This window comes from Alligator sinensis, unplaced genomic scaffold (genome assembly GCF_000455745.1).
Source record: "Alligator sinensis unplaced genomic scaffold, ASM45574v1 scaffold651_1, whole genome shotgun sequence".
NCBI lineage: Eukaryota > Metazoa > Chordata > Crocodylia > Alligatoridae > Alligator > Alligator sinensis.
In genome coordinates this window covers 1,493,414-1,517,949 of record NW_005842014.1, presented here as the reverse complement: position 1 = coordinate 1,517,949, position 24,536 = coordinate 1,493,414, and the positions used below count along the sequence as shown (strand labels likewise).

The 24,536-nt window shown below is 46.6% G+C and overlaps 2 long non-coding RNA genes across 3 annotated transcripts; both read left to right on the top strand.

The window, feature by feature from the left end:
- Positions 1-211: 211 nt before the first annotated feature.
- Positions 212-3,279, top strand: LOC102377409. The gene is made up of 3 exons (XR_001357887.1): positions 212-278; positions 2,838-2,921; positions 3,181-3,279. It is a non-coding gene; the product is annotated as an uncharacterized LOC102377409 (long non-coding RNA).
- A 2-nt stretch (positions 3,280-3,281) lies between these two features.
- On the top strand, positions 3,282-19,238 carry LOC102377174. Of its 2 annotated transcripts, XR_323635.3 has the most exons (5): positions 3,282-3,310; positions 5,666-5,929; positions 16,004-16,106; positions 18,689-18,762; positions 18,960-19,238. It is a non-coding gene; the product is annotated as an uncharacterized LOC102377174 (long non-coding RNA). The 2 variants fall into 2 exon arrangements; XR_003093661.1 differs by lacking the exons at positions 16,004-16,106; positions 18,689-18,762; positions 18,960-19,238 and adding an exon at positions 14,304-14,460.
- Positions 19,239-24,536: the final 5,298 nt, after the last annotated feature.

Sequence of the window (24,536 nt, the reverse complement as noted above, 5' to 3'; positions counted from 1 at the left end):
CGATAGGACTCTGCGACTTTAACAAGCGTCAGAAGTTCTCCTGTGATGTTCTTCTTTAAAGAAATATCAGAGTAAGTTTTCTTTGTTCCTCTTTGCAGATGCTCTTGTTGACTCTTCTTGCATTTTGACTGATTTCCACAGGGGAATTATTTTGGGGCTATACAAAACACTCTCCTTCTGTGGGTTTTGGCAGGTTTCATCACACAGCTTTGAAGTCTGAGTCTGTTTGGCTGTCACCTGTTTTCTTTCCCTTCGGTGCCTGGTTTTGATTCTTCAAGGTTAGTATACTTAGAGTCTTTGTCGAGGATGGGGATTAGCCCTGATCTCACAGACTAATAGATAGGAGCTGGCGTGACTCCCCCAATGCAAATCTCTACTCTAGATGGAATTAATGCTTCCATAGGCTGCAGTGTGCAGCTGTGAATTTTACTCATGCTCAGTACTGGGGTTATTTCCACCAGGGCTGATAGCTCTGCCTAACTGCAATAAGGGTTACACAATAAAGGTCCTGTAGATCAGTGAAACCAGGGCTACTACACCATGAAATATATGTCCGACTACCTATAAAAATTTTGCTCTAGATCAGGTGTGAGCAACGTGCAGAACAGGTGTCACAAGTAGCAGAGGCAGCCTGTGTGTAGCACGCGGCAGACCAGGGAGGGGACAGGCAGCACAGTGGTAAATACAGCAGAAAGCAGAGCAGCAGATTGGGCAGGGAGCCCAAGGCAGGGAACAGAAAGCAGAGCAGTGGATCAGGCAGGGGAAGGGGATCAGAGTGGCACCTGGGGAGAGCATGGAGCTTATTTTGTGGCATGCCTGCCAAAAAGGTTGCCCGCCACTGCTCCATGTGATTTAAAAGCCTATGTCCTATTTTCAGAAGGGGTGAACACTTAAGGGTCTAAAAAAGGGCCATTGCCTCTTGAATGACTTAGGTGCTTTTGAAAATGTGACCCAAGATGTGGAAAGGTCTCAGGCACCAATTCCCAACAGCCTCTCTGCTCTGCAAAGTGGGGCCACCCTCTCCCCTGAGTTAGCGCCTGTTCTTAGCCAAAGCCCCCTGCCTGGCTCAAGTGCTCCGCTGTCACTCGTCACTTTCTTTTACTTATTTTTTCCTATGAAACTCCAGTTCTTGAACTAACATTAAAAACTTGAGCCAAAAAACAGTGTGAAATGCATGTGCACAGAAAATAAATGAACTCCTGTAGCGAGGATGGAAATTCAGCTGGACTTTTTTTCTTTTTGACTAGAGAGTAATTTATTTGCTGCAAACTACAGTTCCACTTGTCTCCAAACCATTGCCAGATTCTGGTCAAATTGACCAAAGAGTTTAAACCAACAAAAATGTATTGGTAGAGTCACAAAGTTAGAAAGGAGGTTTTTGTTCACCTGTTAGCCCACTGGGCAGCACACTCATGCAAGGGGTTGGAGGGTCAGGTTCAATTCCATTCTCCGTCTGTGGGGGCTTCAACCCACATCCCCAGAGAATGGCCTATCTACTGTGGAATAGGGCATTAGGTGCACACAGACTTCGCTGTTGAAGTTGTTCTACTTTGTGTCAAATACATAAAAGAAAGAACAGGAAGCCAGGTGTCCTTGCTCCCAGGTGAGTGCCCAAATTACTAGGGTGTAACTAGTGTTCTGCATTCTCAGTTCTTATTAAAAAAAATAAAATATGTGAATTTTTTGAGGTTTATCTTTGAAACATAAACTGGGATGAAATCAGCATAAAAGGAAGAAAAGGAAAAAAATCAGTTTAAATCAGGGGAAAATCGGCAATGAGGGAGGGAGGGAGTAAGGCTGGAACTAGGGGAGGTGGTGGGGAGACGGACACGGCGTAGCCTGCCAGTCGCTCCTGGGGCTGCAGCAGGGAGCAAAGTGGGGGGAGCTGTCAGTGGGTATGGGGCGCAGGGTGGTGGGGCGAGGCTCTTGTTGCTACACATTCCCCGGGAGGCTTGAGGACTGGGGGGCCTGTGCCAGGCTCTTCCTGGAGGGCTCGTGCCCCTGGATAAGCAGCAGGAAGCACACAGTGCTGCGCCCTGCCTTTCTTCCTTGGCTGCATTTGCGCCCCTCCCCCCTGCTGCAGCAGCCTGCTGCCAGGCTGCCCTGGTGTTTGAGGTGAGGGGGTAATGGCGCATGGCCGGATGTGGCAGGGCGGGGCCCGACCCCAGCACTGGCACCTCCCACCCCACCCAGGGTCAGAGCAGGGAGCCCCGAACCCCCAGGCAGCAGCTCCAGCCTCACGGGCCTGTGCGGAGCAGCTGGGTGCAGCCCCCAGTGCAGGGAGTGGGGCCAGGCTCTCTAACCCCCACCCCCCACAGCAGGGCTTGCAGCTCCCAGCACCTGGGGCAGGGCATTCCCCACTCATGCCAGTTAACAGGGATTTGAACTGAAAAATGGGTGTAAATTGGTGTTAGGGTGCAGAGTTGTTCCACTTGGAGCCAAGTTGTGTCTCTGTTGTAACAGTCATGCTCTGTCCTTTAAAATGTTCCATGCCTTTGCTGGTTACAGAGGTACCAAACACTTTTGAGACAAAAACTCGGTTAAAGGTTCAGGAGATCTGCTTATCTTTGCAGGGCTCTGACATCCCCATACCCTGCCCTAACCATACCAGATGTTCCAGGCTTGTTGTTGTTTGCCTACTAGATGGAGAGTCTGGTCTTAGTCCCGTGAACCCCCTGGTTGGGGTCTCCTGCTAAGTTGGCTGCTTGCCCCGTTCTTCCCTGAATGGGTCCCAAGACAGCTACCTCTCAGTTCTAACCCCACCCTTACCTTCAGAGTTGCGATGGACTCACCCCTCCTGGAGGTGTAATCTTGTCCGCATCTCATCTTCCTTCTAGGATCCCAAAGCAGTTCTCTTCACCCCTCGCGACTGGGCCCACTTATAGAGTGGCCTTCTCCATCACTTCAGCGGCTCTCCTCAGGTAAGTCAGCTTTCATCCAAGTCTGGGGTCGGTTCCTCTTCTTGTCTTCTCTCCGTGCTTTCTCTATCTGCACCTTGCTCTCCTTTTCTCTGGGCTGACCCCGGACGTGCCCTTGGCATCCCTTTAAATTCCCTTTCTTCCCCACTGTGTCCCTCGTGGCAGTGTCGGATTTGTTGTGTTCTAGACACAGCTGTTCTCCTTTTTCTTTTTCAGTGCAGTTTTTCTCTTTTCTGTCTGTGTCCCATTTTTCTTCATCCAGCCTCAAACTCCAGCAGTTGGGCTTCCCACAGCAGCTTTTGAACTGCCATGGCCCCAGCTGGTTCCTTTAATTAGTCGGGGCACGACGTCTTTCCCTCCACGGCTCGGCGAGGTTTCTTCAGCATCCTCCAGTAAGTTTCATTTCTTTACTTTACCATGGCAGGGTGTCTTGGCCACCCTGTCACAATCAGTAAAAACCAAATGACTTCAAAAACAAAATCAAGGAATTTATCAGTGAAAATAGGTAAAAACGGAGAATGTGGATAACATGATTCTTTCTTATCCTTATCATAATCTCACTTTCCCTCTCTTTCTCCCTGTGTAGCAGGCTGGCTGGCAGAAACCTGCCGCAGCTTGCACACTCCTGGCGGTAGGATCCTGCAGGTTGGCAGGGACTACAGTCCAGCTGTGAGCAGTAAAGCCTGATTGCAGGCTGTCTTGGAGGACTGAGCAGCTGAAGCAGATTAGTGGCTGGCCACAGGAAGCCAAAAGCTCCTAGAGAAAGGAGTTTGGGTCAGACAGAGAGAGTGTGAGGGTATTTGGCTGGTGGCTGCAACACTGGACCAAGGACTCTCCTAGGGTCTGGCAAAAGATCCAGGGCTGCAGGACTGGAGGAAGCAGCCCGGAGGCCACAACAGGAAACTCACATGAGAGAAGGAAGACTGCACTGCTGTGCTAAGGGAGCAGCACGAAGCCAGCAGCAGCTTCTCAGGGGCTGGGAAGAGACCCCAGGACTGTGAGTCACCCCTTTCTGAACTGTGTTTATGGACTATTTGCACTAAACAAGAACCCCAAACCTGCTGCAATCTGGCTCAATGGATATTGATTGTTCCATGCCAATATAATATCTTTAAAAGAAAAGAATTAGGATAACACACCCAAGGATGCCCCATAACTTGTGCGAGTGTTCTCCAAGGAGGTAGAAGATGTGGATTCAAGTCAGCTGCTGTTGGTTGTATCTTGTGTGTCTATTTCTGCCTTGTTGGAATTTGGCTGGTCCCTTGCAATGGAAGTTTAATGCAGACAAATTAAAGTTCAGTGTGGACAAATGCAAGGTGCTGCACCTCGGGAGGAATAATCCAAACCACAAATATAAAGTGAGTGACACGTGGCTGGGTGGCAGTTTTATGGAAAAGGACTTGGGAGTCTTGGTAGATCACAGACTCAGCATAAGTCTGCAGTGTGATGCAGCTGCCCAAAAGGCAAATGCGGTTTTGAGATGCATCTATAGAAGCATTAGGTGCAAGACACAGGAGGTGATAGTGCCTCTCTACTCGGCAGTGGTTAGGCCTCATCTGAAGTACTGTGTACAGTTCTGGGCTCCACATTTAAAAAAAGCATGTGGAGAAGTTAGAGGGTCCAGAGACAGGCAACAAAGATGATCAAGGGCTTGGAAGGCAAGTCCTATGAGGAGAGGCTGAAGGAGCTAGGCATGTTCAGCATGTGGCAAAGGTGCTCCAATACTTGAAAGGCTGCCATAAAGAAGAGGGAAAGCACCTTTGCTCTCTCACTGCAGAGAGGAGGACACGGACCAATGGCCTGAAGTTGCAGCAAAGTAAGTTTAGATTGGATAGCTGGAAAAATGTCTTCACTGTTATAATAGCGAGGCAGTAGAATAGACTGCCTAGGGAAGTCAAGAACTCTCCATCACTGAAACTGTTCAAGAAGATGATGGACAGCCACTCTTCAGGGATTATCTAGGCATAGGTGCACCTATGGAAATACCATGGTTATTTCCAGTACTCCTGAGCTTTTCTGGTTGCACTTGCTGACCCATCTTCCCCAGGTACATGTGTCAGGGTGTTTTTAAGTCTTCCCAGAGGCATTGGGTGTTAGCTGCAGCCAAAGCTGGGGACCTTGACTACAGCGTGTCAATGCTCCTGCTGGGAGCAAAGCTGGAGGTTCCTGAATAGAGGGTCTTGCCCCTCCACAAAGAGTCAGACTGATCACCATATTTGTGGTCAGGAAATAATTTTATCTCATGGTCCCATGGGGGTTTTTGCCTTCCTCTGTAGTGGGGGACATGGTCCTCTACCTAGGATCTCTTGAGCATATATCGGCAACATTTTATAGAAGCCGGACATTGGCCGCCATGGTTCCCCTGCTTTACCTGTGGCAGGTTAGGGGTTAGGTCCATGTTGTGTTAGGTTTGGCATTAGCCTTATATAGCGTTTAGATTATGGTTTGTATGGGATGGTTTGGGTAGGGGTGATCCTGCCTCAGGCAGGGGGTTGGACTCCATGACCTCTGGAGGACTTCTCTGTGACTCTCTGACTCTATTTGGTGCTGGCTTTAAATTGCAGAGTAGGACATGAATGGAATTAGACTGGAAACATGAATCAACCATGATGTAACTGATAATTCTCTTCTCACCCTTACGTGGGTAATGTGTATATAAGGGAATACTGTGACATACTTGAACTCACTCATTAACCACTTACGGAAGTCCACAATTTGTGCTCTTAATACTTTATATTGTTTCCTAGGGTTCACGTGAAGAGAGAAAGAAAGAGAATGAAAACACAAAGTGATCACTCAAGTGCCACGTGATGTACTTCGAACACCGAGATGGAATTATATCCTTGTAAATTGCTATGGCTCATTCATCACCTTCTGCTCCTTGAATCCTTCACCAGCTGCTCAACTGTAGACTAAACAAGCAACGTGGAGCTGAAAAAGAAGTTTGCTAAAGGGCAGCTGCTGCAGCATTTTGAAGGCAGAGAACAAAGTATTGGATACCATAAGAACCGGTATGCTCTAACGAACCCCTAATTAGGGATAACATGGTGGTGTTTCAAAAATTGTCTGCTGTGCCATGAGAGGGAATGGCCATGCCATTTTAATGAGAGACTGGATAAAGTTAAACCAGGTAAGTATGACAATGGGGGAAAGTAAAATGAATGGAAAAGAGAAGGCACAGTCGGCGGGGGGGGTTAACAACTAGGTGAAGTTCTGAGCTCGGGGCCTGGATCTACAGCAAATTTACACTAGTGTAATCAGCCTTTAAACTGAAGCAGCAAGAGAGGAATGCATATGAAGCTCTATGCTGATGTAAATTATGGGTACACCGTGTAGAACAACCCCAGGGAAAAGCAGGGGTAGAACTACACGGGTGTAACACCGCTGCAGTGCATCCACAGCTTGTACTGGGCAAGCAGGCCATTATTTGCTTCCACGGCGCCAAGAGGCAAGGCCTTGTAATTGCATCTGCTGCCTGCAATTGATAATAGGAAGAGCCACACCAACCACCACACCTTGGGATACCCAGTCACATCAGGGGTCAAATCAAAACTGCCCCAACACACGCATACACCGCCTACATTTCTATCTGTTTGATTAGGGGATGGGCTTTATGCCTGCTTTCTCCCTCCTGTGGGTGATGCATGTAAGCAAGAAGAGTTTACTATGACCACCAGTTTATAAGGCCACTCTTTGAGCTTGAGTACTAGGAACCCATTTCTGGGGCACTGAAGGTCTCTAGTTCAGTCCCCACTGAAGATCCATGAAGGATGCCATCATTACAAACATGCAATGCTAGAGGGATGTGCTAACAGGGATCCAAAGGTGCCTGTTAGTTTAAGAAAATCCACAGCAGGTATGTCCACAGGTGGGTGAAGGCAGCTGAACCTGGGCTAGCTGCAGGAGAGTAGGTAGACAGGGATCTATAGGATAGAAGTGTTCACTGCATGGCTAGCTACCTAGCAATAGGACAGTAGCCTTGGGAAAGCAGCAAGGGAATAACTGCAGTTTAGCTGGAGAAGCAGCAATAGGTGATCTTGAAGCTGAGAGAACATACCTGGGGTCGGTCAGGAGATCATCAGACCAAAAAAGGAGGAGCTCAGGGGATATAATCCTAAATTCCTGAGGCAGAGGGGCCAGTGCAGCCCTGAACTTTGCAAGAAAAGCTCTGGGCAGCTCAGGCTGCCAAGGAACAAACGCTGCAGGCGAGGTCAGGCACTCCCTGGGGTCAGAAAGCCAGTGAGGGGGGAGATGACTTCAGCAGCTATCTGGTAACCCAGAGAGCAGCTTTGAGGGTCTTGGCTTGAAGCAGTTGCTTGTATTTCTGTTTTAGATTTAAGACTGGAGGATGGGGTGGTGTCTGTATGGGTGGTAAGGAGGCCACAAAGGGGTATATGAGGGGCATGCCAGGTTGTGAGCCCTGCCAGGAGCAAGGGTGCGAGAGTGAAGGAGATGGGGCAGGCTGCAACTGGGAGGGCCAGAGCCTGAGCCCCAACACAGGAGAGGCTGAGAAGCTGGGCCAGAGTAAGTGGACCTAGGCTAGAGACCTACAGCCAGAGTAACTGGTGGGCTAAGGCCAAGAGGGCTGAATCCCATAGGAAGGCAGATGATAACAAAATGACACCTGTAAGGTATAGGTATGGCTACGCAGGAGGCTGGAGACCATGATAAAGAGCCCTAAGGTGTAATTAGGACCAGTAGGGCCACAGGTGGTGACCACTGGCCCACTGTAGTGCGAGCCAGGCACAGGTAGGTCCACCTGGCCATGAGAGCCACCTGTGGAGAGCCGTGAAGTTTTGGTGAGTGGGCAGAGGGCCCAGAGACCAGGAGAGTTTGGTGAAATTGGTTAGACATGGGTGAAAGCCCTCCAGAACACAGGGGCAGCCTCCCAAATGGTATCTAAAGAACATCTAGATGTGACAAGTAGGATAGGAAGAGGGGTATATGGAGGACCCGGAGCAGCATTCCCTCTAAGCTGTGCAGCGTGTATGGCTGTGCAGGTGCCACGCTGCCAGGTGCACCTGTGAGGCTGTGCACGCTGCATAGCTTAGAGGGAACGCTGACCTGGAGTAAGGGCAGGATTAGTGTGGTCCTAAGGAGGGCTCCATGGATGCCCTTGGGGCCCATCCTGTCACAGATGCAGAGCCAAAGAGCAGCTGTGGTATGTGGCATGTTCTTCTCAACCACCGATGCCTAAAGCACTCTCATTGCACCCGCTGTAGCTCCTGACTCCAAGCAGCTGTGGTACAGCCAGCAACAGCAATACCAGTCACTGTGCTCAGAGTGCCCCAGTGTCAAAGAAACACAGATATTAGACCTGAGATGGTTTAGGTCTCCTGTCTAGTTTCCCAGGGGTGTGGACCCAACTCAAGTTTTGGAGGCTCTGCCCATTCTGCAGAGAACTAGCCCTATGTCTTCCAAACGAGGGAGAAGCAGTGTTGTCTCTTGTACAAAGCCGTGTCTTGTGTTCTCCCTTTTTGTCACGTTTCAGCTGAGAGGAAGCAATAGGCCTAAGTCACACAATATGCTCTGTCCCTTTTCTTTTATCACCCACAACCGGGATCTGGTGCACTGCCATTCACGTCCTCAGATCATCCATAGCACATAATGGAGCGACGTGCCCTTAGGAGCAGAACTTGACCCCCAGATCGTAGTATGGCAATGACTCATTCTTGGTTGTTAAACCCAACTCATGGTTGCACCTCCATGTGGCCAGAAGCCATGCTGGCAACTCAGCCAAGGAATTGCCTATGAAGAAAGGATGCTCCAGTGGTTGGGGCCAAAGACTGGTGATCCAGGGGCTCATGTCTGCTGCAGATTTGCCCTCCAGCAAATCACTTACCTTCTCAACATGCTAACCTGCCATGCTCAACCTCAGTCTCCCACATCCTCACCGAGTGCTCTAACCACCAGCCCATCAGCTCTTCTGGGACAGGTTTCTCTAATTATTAACAGAAATCCCATGCTGATAAACTTTCCTAGATGAAAGTTTCATCCAAATTTGTACATTCATGTGATTCCAGGAATCAGCATTTTCCAGTAGAAGGATGTCCTATTGGAAAATGTTATGACCAGTTCCAATCCTTATCAGACGGGGCAAGGGCAGCACAATTTCCTCGGATTTCAACTTGGTCCTAAACAGAACCTGCTGTGTGAGATATTTCTCTTGTCTCTCCCCACTTCACATGTCTTTTTCATTCATCACCTTATTTCATCTCTTTTTTTATCTGCCTCCTTTCACCTGTTGTTTTTCCGGAGTGTGGCTTAGCCAGCCAGGACTCTTCCTTTCACCATACCACAGTGAATCTGTGGCGTTCAAATGGTGCCCTAAATAGCTTGAAGTTGGTTTGAACTTACCTGGTCTTAGCATGTCTGATAAGACCATTTGCTGGACCTGTGCTTGCCCCTACAGCAAAAGTCAGAGCCAGAAGCTGCATTTTCCCCACTTTTCCCCCTCCTTTTGTGTATGTTCATCTTCAGGATAACAGAGTTGGACTTTTACAGCTGCAGCAACCACTGTGATCTCAGCCCATTTCAACCAACGTCTGCTTTTTACCCTGAAGAGATTATCAATCCCAACTTTGATACTGTCCAACAAACTGTCAAACAAGGGGTTCCTTTTAAACACTCCCTATCTAGAGAGGAAGGGAATAAGGCATATTGTTAAAATGAAGGCCTTACCCAGTATCAGACGTTTCCAATGATTTAACCATTTTTTCCTTCTTTTTCTGTATCTTTAATAAAAGAAGATTAAAAGTTTTAATAGTGGCGATTGCCATGGGAATGCAAAGGTTGAGGTCTCCAGTCTCAAAATCCCAATCCTTGTTTAAATGTTTAGTGCTGTTAACAAAGAAGCCTGCTGCTGTACCTCTTTGACTCTCCAGGCTTATTAATTCCATTAGCAAAACAGGCCCCCAGAAGCTCAAGTTGTCAGGGCCCTTTATGCATCTTGGCTAGTGAGTTTAGCTGTGTTTGCATATATATCATGATGCAGAGCCTTGTAGAGAGCTAGCTCTGATATTGAGGCTATATTGCTACTGTTAGCATACTGCTTCTCAGGGCCTAGGCAGAGCAGCGCGTTAATGAGGCTGGACCGCTCACGATTCCTGAGACAGATGACTGAAAGCTAGCCCGCCGATCTCTGCACAGCAGGGCGCTGTGCCATGCAGACATGGTACTAGTGCCATCATTTCCATTGCTGCAGAGCAGTTGGGGATCCCCACAGTAGGATGGGTTTTCGGTTTCCGGTGCCAGCCTCACCTGGGCCCGGGCCCATGAATGACTTGCCATCTTCACAAAGAAATCCATGAGCATTATGCGAGTCTAGCAGCTGATTCAGAGCAGTGTATCCTGCCTTCATTTTTCCAGGCATGAGCTCAGAATTCCCTCCGGAGCCATCTACTTGCCTGTAAACTCTGGCTCCCCAGAATGGATGAAACTCAGTCCTGTGCAAGGAGCCAGCACAAAGCCTGAGGGACCCCAAGTGCTGCCTGAACTTCTCCAGCTTAGTTTGAATTTAACAGATACTTTGCATTGGCCTCTACATATAAAGGACAGGTTTTGCCCATCATGAGGATCCACAGTCATTTGCAGAAGAGTCACAGCAGTTATCACAAATAGTGAGGAAATGCAAGAATGTTTGTGGTTTGTTTGCGGTCAGAAAGGAAAAAAAGAGGGTCAAATTCATCAGACCAGCACGTTGCTGCCAATTCCTCGCTCAGCTCGGGGTTGAGGCCATTTCTAATCCCCCAGCCACCTTGTTCATAACCTCGGACACAGCTGGAAACTGTCTATTGCTGTGGTGATCTCTGTGGAACTAAACTCTTTCTGTGGCAATAAAACCTAGCGTCTGTGAACGTCTTGCAGTCACTGTTACTTGCCTGTACGGCATGCTGCACCATGTGGAAAGTTGGGCTTTAGCAGCCTATGAAAAGCAAGACTGAGCTCACTCACTTTATATCATATGACAAAGGAACCTTTGTTTAAGCCAGTAACAGTGGAGTGAAGAAGTCTGCTCTGTTCAGAGATTAGGGATTGTCTGTAGACTTCCCACTAATAGGACCTTATTACTCTTGACTGCTCATTTTGGCACTTGGTTCTTAAAGGCACCGTATCAACATCTGACTGGGTACCTAGTGGCTGGGCCACTGAAATGGATTGAATCATTTGGAAAATGGCACTTGGGGCCAGACCAGCAAGGGTATTTAGATACCTAAAGATGCAGAAAAGCCCTTGCAGGGTTTTAAAAAAAAACTTGGGAAATCAGTGGGTGTTTGGTGTCTAATCCGTTCAGGCTCTTTTCAGAATCCCACTAGATGCTTTTCCACATCTTTAAACAAATCCACCCCATAGGCTGCTGAGTCACTTAAGTGCTGTTGTGAAAAGTATCTGTAAAGTCTTTTATTTTCAGATACTTCTTCAAATGTACTATAGTACTACCACAGTTACTGCCGTCTGCCACCAGTCTGGTGGTGCCTATGAAATGACTTGGGGATAGGTGTCCTGGTCATATGCTCAGGCCTCATAATGGAGAACCTGTGCATATGACAAAAAGACCACCACAAGCACAGAGGAAGGGACATACAGACTATCCAAATGGGTTCCCAGGAAAGCCAGGCTATACCTGTTCTGTGGAGAGAGGTCTGTGTACCACAAATGACGTATCTAGTTGTATTCTGTGATGCCAGTAGGGCAGCATCTTTAATGCATCTTTAATAGCCACCAATCTCACTGATTATTTTTTTTTAACTCTACATAGGAAAGCTCAAATGTATGGGAAAGCTATGGAATATATTTGCATGCATGCTGCTTTTCTCTCCATTATACTGTATGTTATGGCGTGGGGTCACCAGGGACGGCCGTGATGCCCCTAGGGCTCTGTGACATGCCAATCTTGCCCCAATGGGCGCCCTTTTCCTTGCCTGTCATGTCTTGCTGGTAATTATGTTTGGACACAGTCCTGATGGACCCCACTGAACCCTGTGGGTCATTGTCCCTCTGAGGCCTTGCTATAGCTCAGCCTCTCCTTCATCACTGGGCTCTCCGCAGTCCTGTCTCTGCACCCACACTGGTGCTGTACCTGCTGACGGTGGGGTCTCCACATTGTAGTGTGGCCTCAATGAGACCTTCTCCTCCCCAGTAGCCTCGGTCCGGTCCACCGGATTATAAAAAAACAACCAAAATATAAGCACATGGGCTATAACATAATACAAGCAGTTCAGGGTGTGCTCTGTCCCTTTAAAAGAGTCAAACTTCCCCTGCAGCATTAAGTGCCTTGTAGCCCAGGGTACCCGGTGAGCTCCTGGAGCCCCATTAGTCCTATAGGCAGCATATCAGGCGGCCACAGCATCTCCAGGCAATTCTTCTCTGCAGGCTCCTTCCCCTGGCTGCTGCCAGAGAACTAACCCCTGCCGGCCTCAGCCTTGGGGTTTATATGTACCCAGGGCCCTTCCTTCTTCTGGTCAGCTGGTGCAGGCTAATTCCCTTGTTAACCTGCTGCCAGAGTAACCTGCACCTGTGGGGTTTCTGCCTAGAGCCTTCTCCCTAGGCAGTTTCTGCTCTTAAAGGAGCAGGCACTTTAGGGTCCTGCAACACTCTAGCAGAAGGCTTCAGGCTCCTGCTACTTTAAGGGCAGGCAGGCTGTGGCTGGGGCAGGCTGCAAGTGTGTTAGAAAAGCAATTAGGGGCAGGCTGCAAGTGTGGTAGAAAAGCTATTAGGGGAGGCCAGGACCAATTGTGGAGTCAGCTGACCCAGGAAGAGGGCTGGGTTTAGATGGGACACTGAGTGAAGCCAGCATTAAGATCCTGAGGGCGCAGGATGGCTGCAGCTCCTGAAGGCTAGCACAGAAAGTAGCACTTGTAGCAGGCTGGAGATTTGGGAAGGAAGTAAGGGGTAGAGGATGTTCCTGGGGACCCAATGAGGGGTTTGGAGTCCACAAAGCAAGGCTGAGTATAGGGAGGGGTCCAGGTGAGCTCAGAGAGAGGGGCTGAGTGTAGGGACCTGTTAAGTGGCCCAAGTGAGCCAACGGAGAAAGACCAAGGATGAGAGACCTAGTGAGGGGTCCAGGAAACCTGGAGAAAGGCTGAGTGTGTAAGACCTAGTGAGGTATCTGGAGCCCAGAGAGAGGGGCTGAGCCTAAGAGCCTAGAGAGAGGCTGACGGTAGGACCAGCAAGAGAGCCCAGGGGAGCCCAGGAAGGGTGAGACTGAGCTGGAGGCGCGGGGGCCAGGCCAGATCCCAGGACAGGGCAAACATGGTTAGAGCCCTAGGAGCAAGATTAAAGCCCAGGATTAGGGCTTGAGACCTGAGAGCAAGGCCAGAGCCTGGGACAGGGAAAACACAGTTAGAAGCCTACGAGCAGGGCCAGAGCCCAAGATGAACAGACTTTGGGAAGAATAGGCCTGAGGACAAGAGGAGTTGAGAGAGAGTGGGACCAGCAGGGTCCAGAAGCATGGAGAGGGGCACAATGTGGGTGAGACCAGAGGATGCAGGCCCAGAGAGGGCAGAAAGTGGGACCTGAAGGGTCCAGAAGCCCAGAGAGGGGCTGAGAATGGGACATGGGATCCAGAGTCCTGGATGAAGGGCCAAGTGTGTTAGACTGAGAACAAGTGACATCCAGTGATAACACCTGCAAGGCAGGGGGCATGGTGTAGGGGAGGATAGAGCCACGCAATTGGCCCTTAAGGCAGTGATCATCACAGATACATGGTGGTCATGTGCCAGAAGTCAGGTTTGGGAAGCTCTGGGGCAACCTCCTTTATATAAATAACCATTAACATCAAGGCATGGCAGGAGAGAGAGAAGAGGTGATGGCCCAGAGAGAGAGAGAGAAAGCAGGGTAGAAAAAGGTTGTTTTTTTTTTTTAAAAAGTGCCTCTGGGGGCTTTGCAACCACCCCTGGAGAGAAAGGTTGGTTACATATACCTTTAAATTCTGACGGAGTCTGTCTGCTGTGAGGGTGTCCATTAATGGGAGGCAAAATAAGTGCAGCAGGTTAATGGACTGATATACACATACACTCCATGAAATCTTTCATTTTGGTCCTTCTTTGTTATGTTTTTCCCTTAATCTAAGTTTAAAAAAAAGGAATTCTGCTTAGAAAGTTGCTCCCTTCTCCTGGTGTATAGAAATGGATATCCCCCTCCAAAAAAATCCCCAGATATAGTTAAAGTAAATAAATGCCATAGAGATAAGACTCGGGAGCAAACATGCCTGAGATGGTTATTCTAAACAATAAATTGGACAGGACGTCCCCAGAACAGAGTGCAAACTGCCATAGGAACTGGAGAGGACAGGACACTGTCTCATCTCACCTTGCTTCCTGATGCACAGCTGTCACTTTTGTCTTGCTGCATGGGCTGAAAGGAAATACCTTTATCTTTGCCAAGGAAAATGTTCTATGAAGTGACCTCTGGGTTCAACAAACAACTGTCCAGTCCCAACACTACAGGCCAGAATCGGCTGCTTTAATAAACTGCATCAGACACACAGTGTGGAGGAGAACTCCTAAGGATTAGAGAGGAAGCGAAGTGGAGATGGAGTGAACCCCGCCAATGAGCACTTCACATCCCTCCTGAGCCTGCTTAATCTCTCAGTAAGTATATACATTGGCTGTGTGCAAATACCAAAGGAAGAGCTCACATTGCTCACACAGTTGGTTACCTCCTTCAGCCTGTACCGACCCCCTATCCAAGTGCACTCACAGTCAGGGCAGAAGTAGATTCAACTGAGTGTTTTGATAGACTCATCCTCACTGGAAACTTCGAAGCACATCACAGTCAAGATAATCTGAGTTTAAATATAACGGCATCCATTGAAGTGCAGGAACCACACCCATCTGAGCAAACAAGACCATTAAACCCTGATCCAGGAAACCAGAGACTGCTGCCAGTGCTAAGAGGATTGTGCAGATGTAGCGGCTAAAAAAGGTCAGGTTCCAGGAGCATGTATCTGCTAACAAGTATTTCATCATGCAGGTGTTATAGGGATGTTGCATTGGTTGCATTGTGTTGCATTATCATAGGAAAGTAGGGCTGGAAGGTACCTCATAAGGTCATCTAGTCCAGCCCCCAGCTTGAGGTAGGATCGCCCTTTGTTAAACCCTCCCTGTCAAGTATCTGTCCAACCTGCTTTTGAACATTTCCAGGGATGGATATTTCACATCTTCACTGGGTGCTCCTGTTCCAATGCTTCACCACACTCATAGTCAGAAAGTTCCTCCTAATCGCCAACCTAAATTTCCTCTGCTGGAGATTGAGGACATTGCTCCTACTCCTGTCCCCTACAGACCCAAAGAAAAGCCCATCTCCGTCCTCTCTATAATCGCCCTTCAGATATTGAAGACTGTTATCAAATCTCCACTCAGTCTTCTCTCCTCCAGGTTAAATTATCCTGGTTCTTGCAGAGAGCTTGTCCACACGGCAGCAGCAGCTGCCCTTGACAATGGCAGAGCAGAGCACGCTCCATCCCAGCGCCTCGCACCCGAGTCCAAAGGCAAACTTCAGACCTCGATGGCCATGAGGGAGACTCTCCAGGCTTGTCTCCCTGGGATGGATCGTGAGCATTTGGTTTTCAGGGAGCCCTGAGAACAGGCGCTCTGAACAAGCCTGGAACGCCGTGCCTGGGGAACTTCTGTGTCTGCAGACTCGGGCCGTGGGTACGGGCAGAGCAGGCTCGGCTCTATCTTCACTGGGATCCACTTCTGTAGAGGTATAGACAAGCCCAGAGAAGCCAAGCCTTTCATCTCTGCTTCTGTGTGGCATAAATCATCCAGCCCCTAAGCTTGAGACTGAGTTGGCCAATGCTCAATGTACCTCTCATTGGTTTTAACCATATCACCAACCCAAGTGCCCCATGGCAGGGGGTTGGACTTGATGATCTGTCAAGGTCCCTTCCGACCCTACAAACTATAAAACTATTAAATACACCCTCAAAACTCAAAGGAGTATCTAAAAATGATAACATCCAGTGATATAATAAATGTTGGGGGAGGGGAGGTTGTATTTGAGTTTTTAGGGTGTGTTCAATTCATGCTTTCAGGAGATTCTCCTCTCTTGTAAATGCTGCAAATTTACTTTTTCTTCTACAGATTCTCACATATTCACTTGCCTACAAAAAGCAGGGCTTTAAGAGAACACCCTCAATATCCTGGGACTCACAAGAGAGACGGCAAGACTGTTCTAGCTGGAGTTGTAAGTGCGCTGTATATCTGAAACAACAGACTGACTAGATAAATGCTAACACTTTGGCCACAGCTCAGTTGTCCATGCCAGAGTCATTGCTGAAATTTGTACTTTGGAGTCTGACACGTAGATGTGTGCCGGTTCTCTGTCTGTGCCACATTTTGCAATAAAGATGGTTCCAAAAATCTGTAATTTTGAAAAATAATTCTCATAAAGACTAATATGATTTAAGTAAGCACGTTACTGGAGAAATACCCAGAACAGTTGGTTTGAGAACTCAGACTTTTCTAAACTTAATATTTCCATATGGCTACAATGTAATTTTAGATTTTTAGTGGCTTTCCTGCCTTCTCTGCTAAATTTGTAAAACAAATCAAAGGTACAGGCACAAATAAATTAAGATTAAAAAAGCAAGATGCCTGCAGTGAATGTTTGATTGTTCCCACATGAAATGACTATTCTTTCTGCAAATTCCCCTAATCCTCTGTGAAACATTATTTCAATTGTCACGGGGATGTTTGCGGGATGTTGCAAACAGATGATTATAATAATCTTTTTAGTATAAATAATAAGCAGGAAAAGGGGGGGAAATGAAGACTCGGAGTTTTATATATTTTGTGAAATACAGGATTATCTTGGCTAAGAAAAGATGAATATCAAAATATTGGAAAATGTTTGAATTCTTATTGAATTGCGCGATGCTTCTAGCACTTGTACATTTATCCCACAGGAGTTCCTTTGTACCGTGCGTACTCCTGTTGCTATGTGCCCTATTGAAAAGGCCAGGCTGTCTGTAGAATGCGGATTTGCCGAGTTGTGATTCTTTTAACCAAAGGTGTATTTTTAAATTGATTTCTTTTAGCCAGTGAAAACCCCTGCCTGGGACCCTTTTAAATCAATTTAAACTTGCTTGATATTGATTTAGCTTTGGCTGATCCCTTACCGATGAAAGGTAAATTGATAAAAGTCTGTTTTATAGCAATTCAAGAAGAGTTTTTACTAGCTTAACTGAATTAAGTCAGTTTGTCAGCAGCAACATTACACAGCGGATTCAAACAGAGTGAGTTTTTTTTCATGCTGCCTGCAAGAAGCCAACCAGCTAATGCATAGTCGGTGGAATGGTGGCTATGCTTTACTAGTTTGTATTTTTAAGTATCAACTCCACCAAGTCTGCGTAGTCTCCAGCCTTCCCCTGCATGGGCTTCAGTATTTGTGAAGCCTGTGGATCAGGAGGAGCAGGCTCTCTGGAGGAGAATAATGAGGATCCATAGGAAAGTAAGCCTGGAAGAGATGAGGCAAAGTCATCTAGTCCAGCCCATCCTGGCCAAGTATCTGTTCAACCTGCTTTTAAACATTTCCAAGGATGGAGATTCCACAATTTCTCTGGGTAGCCTGTTTCAATGTTTGACCACCCGCATAGACAGAAAGTTCCTCCTAATCGCCAACCTAACTTCCCTCTGCTGCAACTTGTGGCTATTGCTCTTAGTCCTGTTCCCTACAGCCACAGAGAGAAACCCATCTGCATCCTCTCTATAATTGCCCCCCCAGATATTTGAAGATTATTATCGAATCCCACCCCCAATCTTCTCTTCTCCAAACTAAATAACCCTAGCTCTTTCAGTCTTTTCTCATAAATCAGGGGCAGGCAATTATTTTGGGCCGAGGGTCGCTTACTGAGTTTTGGCAAGCCATCAAGGGCCACGTGATAGGCAGCCAGGGGCAGATAAATATTAATTTTCTAAATTTTTTAAGGGTCCCATGGGCCAGATACAATGGCCTGGTGGGCCACATCTGGCCACCAGGCTGCATTTTGCCCACCCCTGTCATAAATCATTGCTTCCCCGTCCACTAATAGTTTTGTTTGTCTGCACTTGACTCTTTCCAATCTGTCCACATCCGTCTTGAACTGTGAGGCCCAAAACTGGAGATAGTGCTCTAGGTGAAGTCTCACCAGTGCGGGACAGAGTAGAAAAATTACTTCCCTTGATTTGCAAATGACACTCCTGTTCATCCAACCCAGGACAGGATGCTGTTGGCTTCTCTTTTTTTTGCAACAAGAGCACAGTGTTGGCTTATATTCAGCTTATGCTCTAGTGTAATCCTCAAGTCATTCTCTGCAGTACTGCAGCCCAGCCAGTCATTCCCCAGTCTGTATTTGTGCACATTATCATATTACAGCATTCGTTACCTCTTGCTTTCCTGGATAGAAAACAGCATATGGAACCATGTGAAAATGCCTTACTACAACCCCAGGATATAGCATGGCTGAAGCAAGGCTTGCAAACACACTTAGGACAGGGGTTTTATTGCAGCCATACAAGTGGGAATAATAGCTAGGCTGGGCCAGATGTTCCCTCTCATTTTCTGTCAGGGTGGCACGACCACAAAGACATATCCTTGGAAGCGAGGGAAAAAGGAAGAGATGAAAAGATGGCAGGAAAGGAAGGAGCAAAAGTGAGAGCGAGACATGGGTAGGAGTGTGGAGCAAGGTTACCCCTTGAGCAGTTTCTATCCCCCTCCCTAGCAGATAACAGCAGACGCAACCAGGGTAAAATGCAACTCTGAAGCTTCCTTCCTTCCCCTTTTTCCAGCCAGCAGCATCAGAGGGAAATCCTTCTGTGTAACAGATATCAACCTCTGTTTGGGGCCAGAAGAATAAGCGCTGGTGAGTAGGCAACTGTCAACCCTCTGGATCATGGTGTAGTCTATTCAGATGCCAGTTGAATCCATTTGTGGCTGACAAGCCCAATTGGAGAGCAACACAGCTTGTTACAAGTTTAATGGATCTATGTGTTGTCTGAGTAGGAGTCCAAGTTTATAGTGCACTGCTTTCTTCTTTCTTGATTTGTCTCCATCCTCTAGATCAAAGCTGCTTCATGTTGAGCTGCCCCCAGTTCCCGATGTTCCCTCCAGATCGGACAGGATTCTGCACCCGGCTTTCTATGTTGATATTGAACAACTTCATATCATTTTTGCGCATATTGTGGTACCAGGGTAGAGAGCAACCCTGCTTTCTGGAGCCATCTCGAATCTCGCTATACAAAATATTCTTGGGGATATGGTTTCCTCCTATTGTCTTGACATGGCCGATCCAGGATGACATGACCAAGTGATGGTGAAACTACTCAGGTACTGGAGAGCTTTGGCTACAGCCCGGGTCTAAAAGGGTTGGATTGTTTTATGACAAGGGGAGAGTTGCATGTGATCTTTTCATTGTGAATGTTTTCTTCCAATCAGATAATGTTGGTGGGGAGGTGAGACGGGGGTCAGGGAGAGGAGAGTTACACAGGTTTATTTAAAATAAAACTGTCATGAAGCCTTTCTCTCTGTTACTGACACCATTTAATGTTTAACCTGTCTTCTCCAGGACCTCAAAATCCTCAAGAATGTATCCATTGTTCTTTGCTATATAACCTAACAGATGCAAGCATTTATTTAAAAATAAAACATCTGGACTGTTCACTGGCTGGGCTGGTGTTTCACCCCAATATGATTAGAAACAGCTGACTTGTGAACCATAGGAAACCAAGTAAAAGGAAGGGAGTTGAGAACAGGAATATGGAGGGGATCTTAACTATGGATTTGTGGCAGGAAACAAAAATATAAGATTGATGGTTGCATAATCTGGTCAGTCTCCAGCAGCAGCGTGAATAGTAAGAAGCTCTCCTGCTAATGCCATGTGTCTCTCATTAAGAAGGTGATATAAATAGCAAGGACTTACTATAGCGCACGTATTCAAATTCCACTATTGACCATCATGCTTACACACATGCTAATCTAATATAGTCCCATTGTCTACTCTCTGGGCATGTCTCCAAATGCAATTCATGTGCCTGAAATTTTTGCACAAAATAAGGCTCATTAAAGTACTCCAGGGAACATGTCTACACGTGTACCCTCATTGGGAGCAAACTTCACCTCATCCACTGCAGCAGCCAAGGGAAGCTTCAGACACCCCTGGGTGCCAGCCCCAGGGTTGGCAGGGGACACAGGGACCAGTCCCAATCCCCACATGGCTAAGAGAGCCATCCCTGCTGGGATGGCTCTCTTGGCCATGTAGGGATCGGGATCTTCCCAATCTCCACATGGCGGACAGGCAGCATTCCCATCCATCAGGGACAGCTCTCCCAGCCACATGGGGATCGGGAGGGTCCCAATCCCCACGTGGCTGGCAGACAGTGTCCTGCTGAGATAGGACAGCTCTCCGTGCCCCTTGTGGCCCCCTGATTGGAAGCAACTTGCCCCTGCTCAGTATCTATAGGTGCACTACTGTGTAGTAGCTAATGTGCTGTTAATCTAATATCTGTATCTGTTGTACTGTACCTGTATCAGTACTAGCAAATGGCATATTAGCCTAATTTACTGTGCGCTAAGTCCCGTGCATGTGTAAACTCTGATGCTTTACTGCGCATTAGATTAGTCTAATGCACAGTAAAGTATCTCATGTAAATGCACCCACAGTGCATAAAGGACAATGTTTTAATGTAGCCTTTAAAGTTATGCATATGCTTGAGATTTTGCAAGTTCAAAGCCTTGGAGATTATCATATTCAGGAGAGGAAAAAACCAGGAACAGTGAGAGACTGAAGCAGCTCACTCTCTTCAGTTTATCAGAAAGTAGATCAAGAGACAATTTGATTACAATGTAGAAGTACTTACACAAAAAGAAAATACCCAGTACCAAAGGGTACTTTAATCTAAGAGAGAAAGACAGGAACCAATGGCTGGAGGCTGAAGCCAGATAAATTCCAATTAGATATAAAGCACAGGATTTTATCACGGTGGGTGATTAACCCTTGTAATGGACTACCAAGAAATCTGGGTGGGGGGGGTTCTCCATCTCTCAACTTCTCCATCCAGAGTAGATGTGGAACATGTATACAGAGGTTGCAGGTGAAATTCTGTGGTCTGTGTCATATTAGAGGTGAGAGTAGATGATGTGTCGAGACCTTTTACTGCCCTTAATATATTCTAAAGCTTGCATACGGAAAATAAATCAAAAGCAGGGCACCATTTTTGGCATCCCTACCAATTTTAATGATTGATAGAATGTGAATGTAGGTTTATTGAAAAAAGAAAATTACCTCTTCGACCAGGTTTCATCAATCTCCCCCCCACCCCCTGCACCCCACCCCCAATAACCAGGAAAAGGAGAATTGTATGCTCTTTGTACACAATAAACAGCATTCTGTTTTATAGAGCTCCAGTAGCAGTAGCAAGCACAAGGATTTTGTTTGCATGAATCTTAAATAATATCAAAATAGTTTTGATCACAGCGATGACCTGATCATGTATAGCACCCCTTACTTTCAACATGTACTGACATGAATTTTTGAAGACTGTCAGGGATACAATCAGTGAGATTAAAATATCCCTGGAACCTGTCAGGGGGCAGTAGGTGCACCAATGCCCATAGCTCTCCGACTATTACCCTGTGTTCTGTATACGGCTTTTTAGATTATCTAACAGCCCATCTACAGTTCGGGCTTGATCCAGAGCTCTGTTAAGTCACTGAAAAGATTCCCATTGACTTCAGTAGGTGATGTCTGGCAGAGTTTGCCCTTTGTCTGGCAGGGTTCACACAGCGTGGTGGAGTCTATGAAGGAGATGCACATGCTGTGCTCTCTCAAAGAGAATGTACTTCTGTTCTTTCTTGCTTTGTTGTTTTCCTTATTCTGAAGTAAAGTCAAATAAAAAGCCTTTTAGATTGAAAGTGCAGGTTTGTTCTTTTTCCATGGAAAGTGTAACAATCACATTAGTGAATTGAGAGTGTCCCCTAAGAATATTGTGGATTTAACACACCTGACTGATGGGCAGGAATGGGTAGAGTCTAAGCTCTTGTGGGCAGCAGCTGTCTCTGTTCTGCTGTTTGTATATCTCCAAGCATCAAAGCCCCCCCTGCCCCAATACAAGCAGGGGTGGATCCAAGGGAGTGCACTGATGCAGTTGTACCCCTCCTTTGATTTTTGCCCCACCTAAACTTGAAAACCAGTTGCCTGGGCAGGAAAGTAGCATTTCTATTCAGGCAGTGCTGACACAGTCAGTTGAATTCATAGTTCCTTATTTTTCTCCTGATTCCTGTTAATCTCTCTACTCCACAGGTGTTAATGACCCTCTATCCTTTTTAATAGTCTTGATGTTTCATTATCTTCTATCCTTTCTTCTGCAATGTTGCTGTCTGTTAGCCATTCCTGGCAACCTCTCTGTTCTATTTTACAGCCCTGCAGACTGGCTTTAGCTCTAGCTAGAAACTTTGACTCAGGTGGGGTAATATTAACTCAGGTGTAGAAATGACTGACAATGAAGTCGTGGAGCCACTGTCAAGGCACTCAAGAAGGCTAGATTTTATTTTATGAATCTGAATGAGAGATATACATCTTAACTCTAATGGCTGGTTGAGGGTTGGAGTAGACCTCTGGAGGTCCCTTCCAGCCCTGTTTCTCTATGATTCTATGACTACAGGACTAATGATAGAATATCCTTTAACTCTTTTTTGTCTAGTTGGTTGTGTTCTTTTCAACTTTATATATAATCTAGCAAATTAGTGCATATTCCAATAGTTATATTTCTTTTTCCTTTGATCTTAAACTGAATAATATAGTGCTACCATATTAATAAAGTTTCTGGAGAAAAATATATGTTGTGTTATATGTGACAAGTGCCATGCCATCTTCACTCTCCTTTTCAAAACCCTAGATCTGCCCATGGATACAAACGATAATACTGTCCAGAGTACAGAGCGCCTAATGCAGTGAGGTAAGGGGACGAGATACAAGGATGTGCGAGTGAGGGGTCTCTAGAGAGGTGCTGTGTAAGCAAAGGGCTGTATCAACTTGGGGATTTGTTTCTCTGAAACATTTGCTTTTTAATTGCTTTCCCATTGCTTGCTGTATCTGTATGTATAGTGTTATACGTGACGGCTAGTACTTGTGTAGTCTACTGTGGTAGCATCCTGATTTGGGGGCATCATCCACAGGAGCATCCCCACCCAAAGGATCTTCCACCCCAAGCCCCCAATTTCTGTAGTCAGAACAAGAGAAGTCATCAGGACTCTGCACAGTCATTATTTTAGATATATAAGGGGGAAAGGAAAGGGGGAAAATACCAAATTGAGGCATACAAAATGTCACACATAACATATAGTGGGGCTCAATCCTATGCCGATGCAGACCAGCTCGGTTCTAATGCAGTCAATGGAGCTCTGCAGATATATACAGTTAAGCATCTGGCCACAGGTGCCTAATTATAATGATGGACCTAGTTTTGCTGTTCTAACCACACAATTTGGACCCCCTTTTAGGGATAGGGAGATTGCAAGGAACTTAAAGCTATTCCAATTATTCTTTACATGATGCGACAAAAAAGGCTAAGCAGGAAGAGTTCTGGTCCACAGTTCTGGTGGGGAGCAATCTGGGGAGGTCAGAAGGAGCAAGCTTTGCTGTAAATAATTGCTGGAAATAGTTTTATAAGTAGGCTATCTACCTGCCCCCTTCACCCCAGGGCGAGATGGCAGGCTGGGCTGCAGACACTGCTCCCTGGTTAGTTCCCCATAACGTTAAGTTTAATTTGACTAAGTGTTAATAGATTAAACTGGATCGCAGCTCATGTTCTGTTGTGGAAACACGGCTCTTCCTCCTTTTTAAAATGGAATTTCTCAAAAAACAAAAAAAGGAGCTTCCCTAAAAACCTACATTTTTGGAACATTCATCTCAAGAAAATGTTATTGCATAATGTGACAGATTGCATGAATGTTGTAATAATAAACTCTAGCTCTTACATTGCACTGTTCATTCCAGATATCGCCTGATGCCCTGGAGATGGCCTCTGTTCAATGATAACATCAGCCCTTCTGTATCATTGTACCAATCAAAGAAGGCAGTACTGTAGGAAAACATTTTGATTTAACCATTTGCTAGATCAAAGTCCTGTCCTGCAGCCTGTAGTCACATCGTATCACATAATATCTTCAGTCCGTAATGGTTTCAGTGTCATATGATATACAACCGGTTTTATGACATACAGCCTGTCATATGATATACGCTGATATACTGCGTTCCAAATTTCAAAACAGGCCTCTAAATTTGTGCCTATGAAAAACGAGCCTATTTTTGCACATGTGAATCAGAAGTATAATTCAATTACTGAATGCAATAATGCAGAAACACAAGAACACGGAACTGGAGCGGGCCTCCTGGGTCAATGAATCCAGACCCTACTCTCACAAGCAACCATCTCACATAGTCCCGTTCAGACATTCATCGAGCCCTGGTTTACAAGTAGTTCCAGTTCGGCCCCATTGCTCTGACAGCACGGCTCTCCAAGGATCTCTGCCTTCTGATGGCTGGAAACCTCTTTCCAGTTTCCAATTTAAATGTATTCAGGCCCAGTTTATACCCACTTTTCTTGTGTTAGCATTATTCTGTAGATTAAACACCTCTGC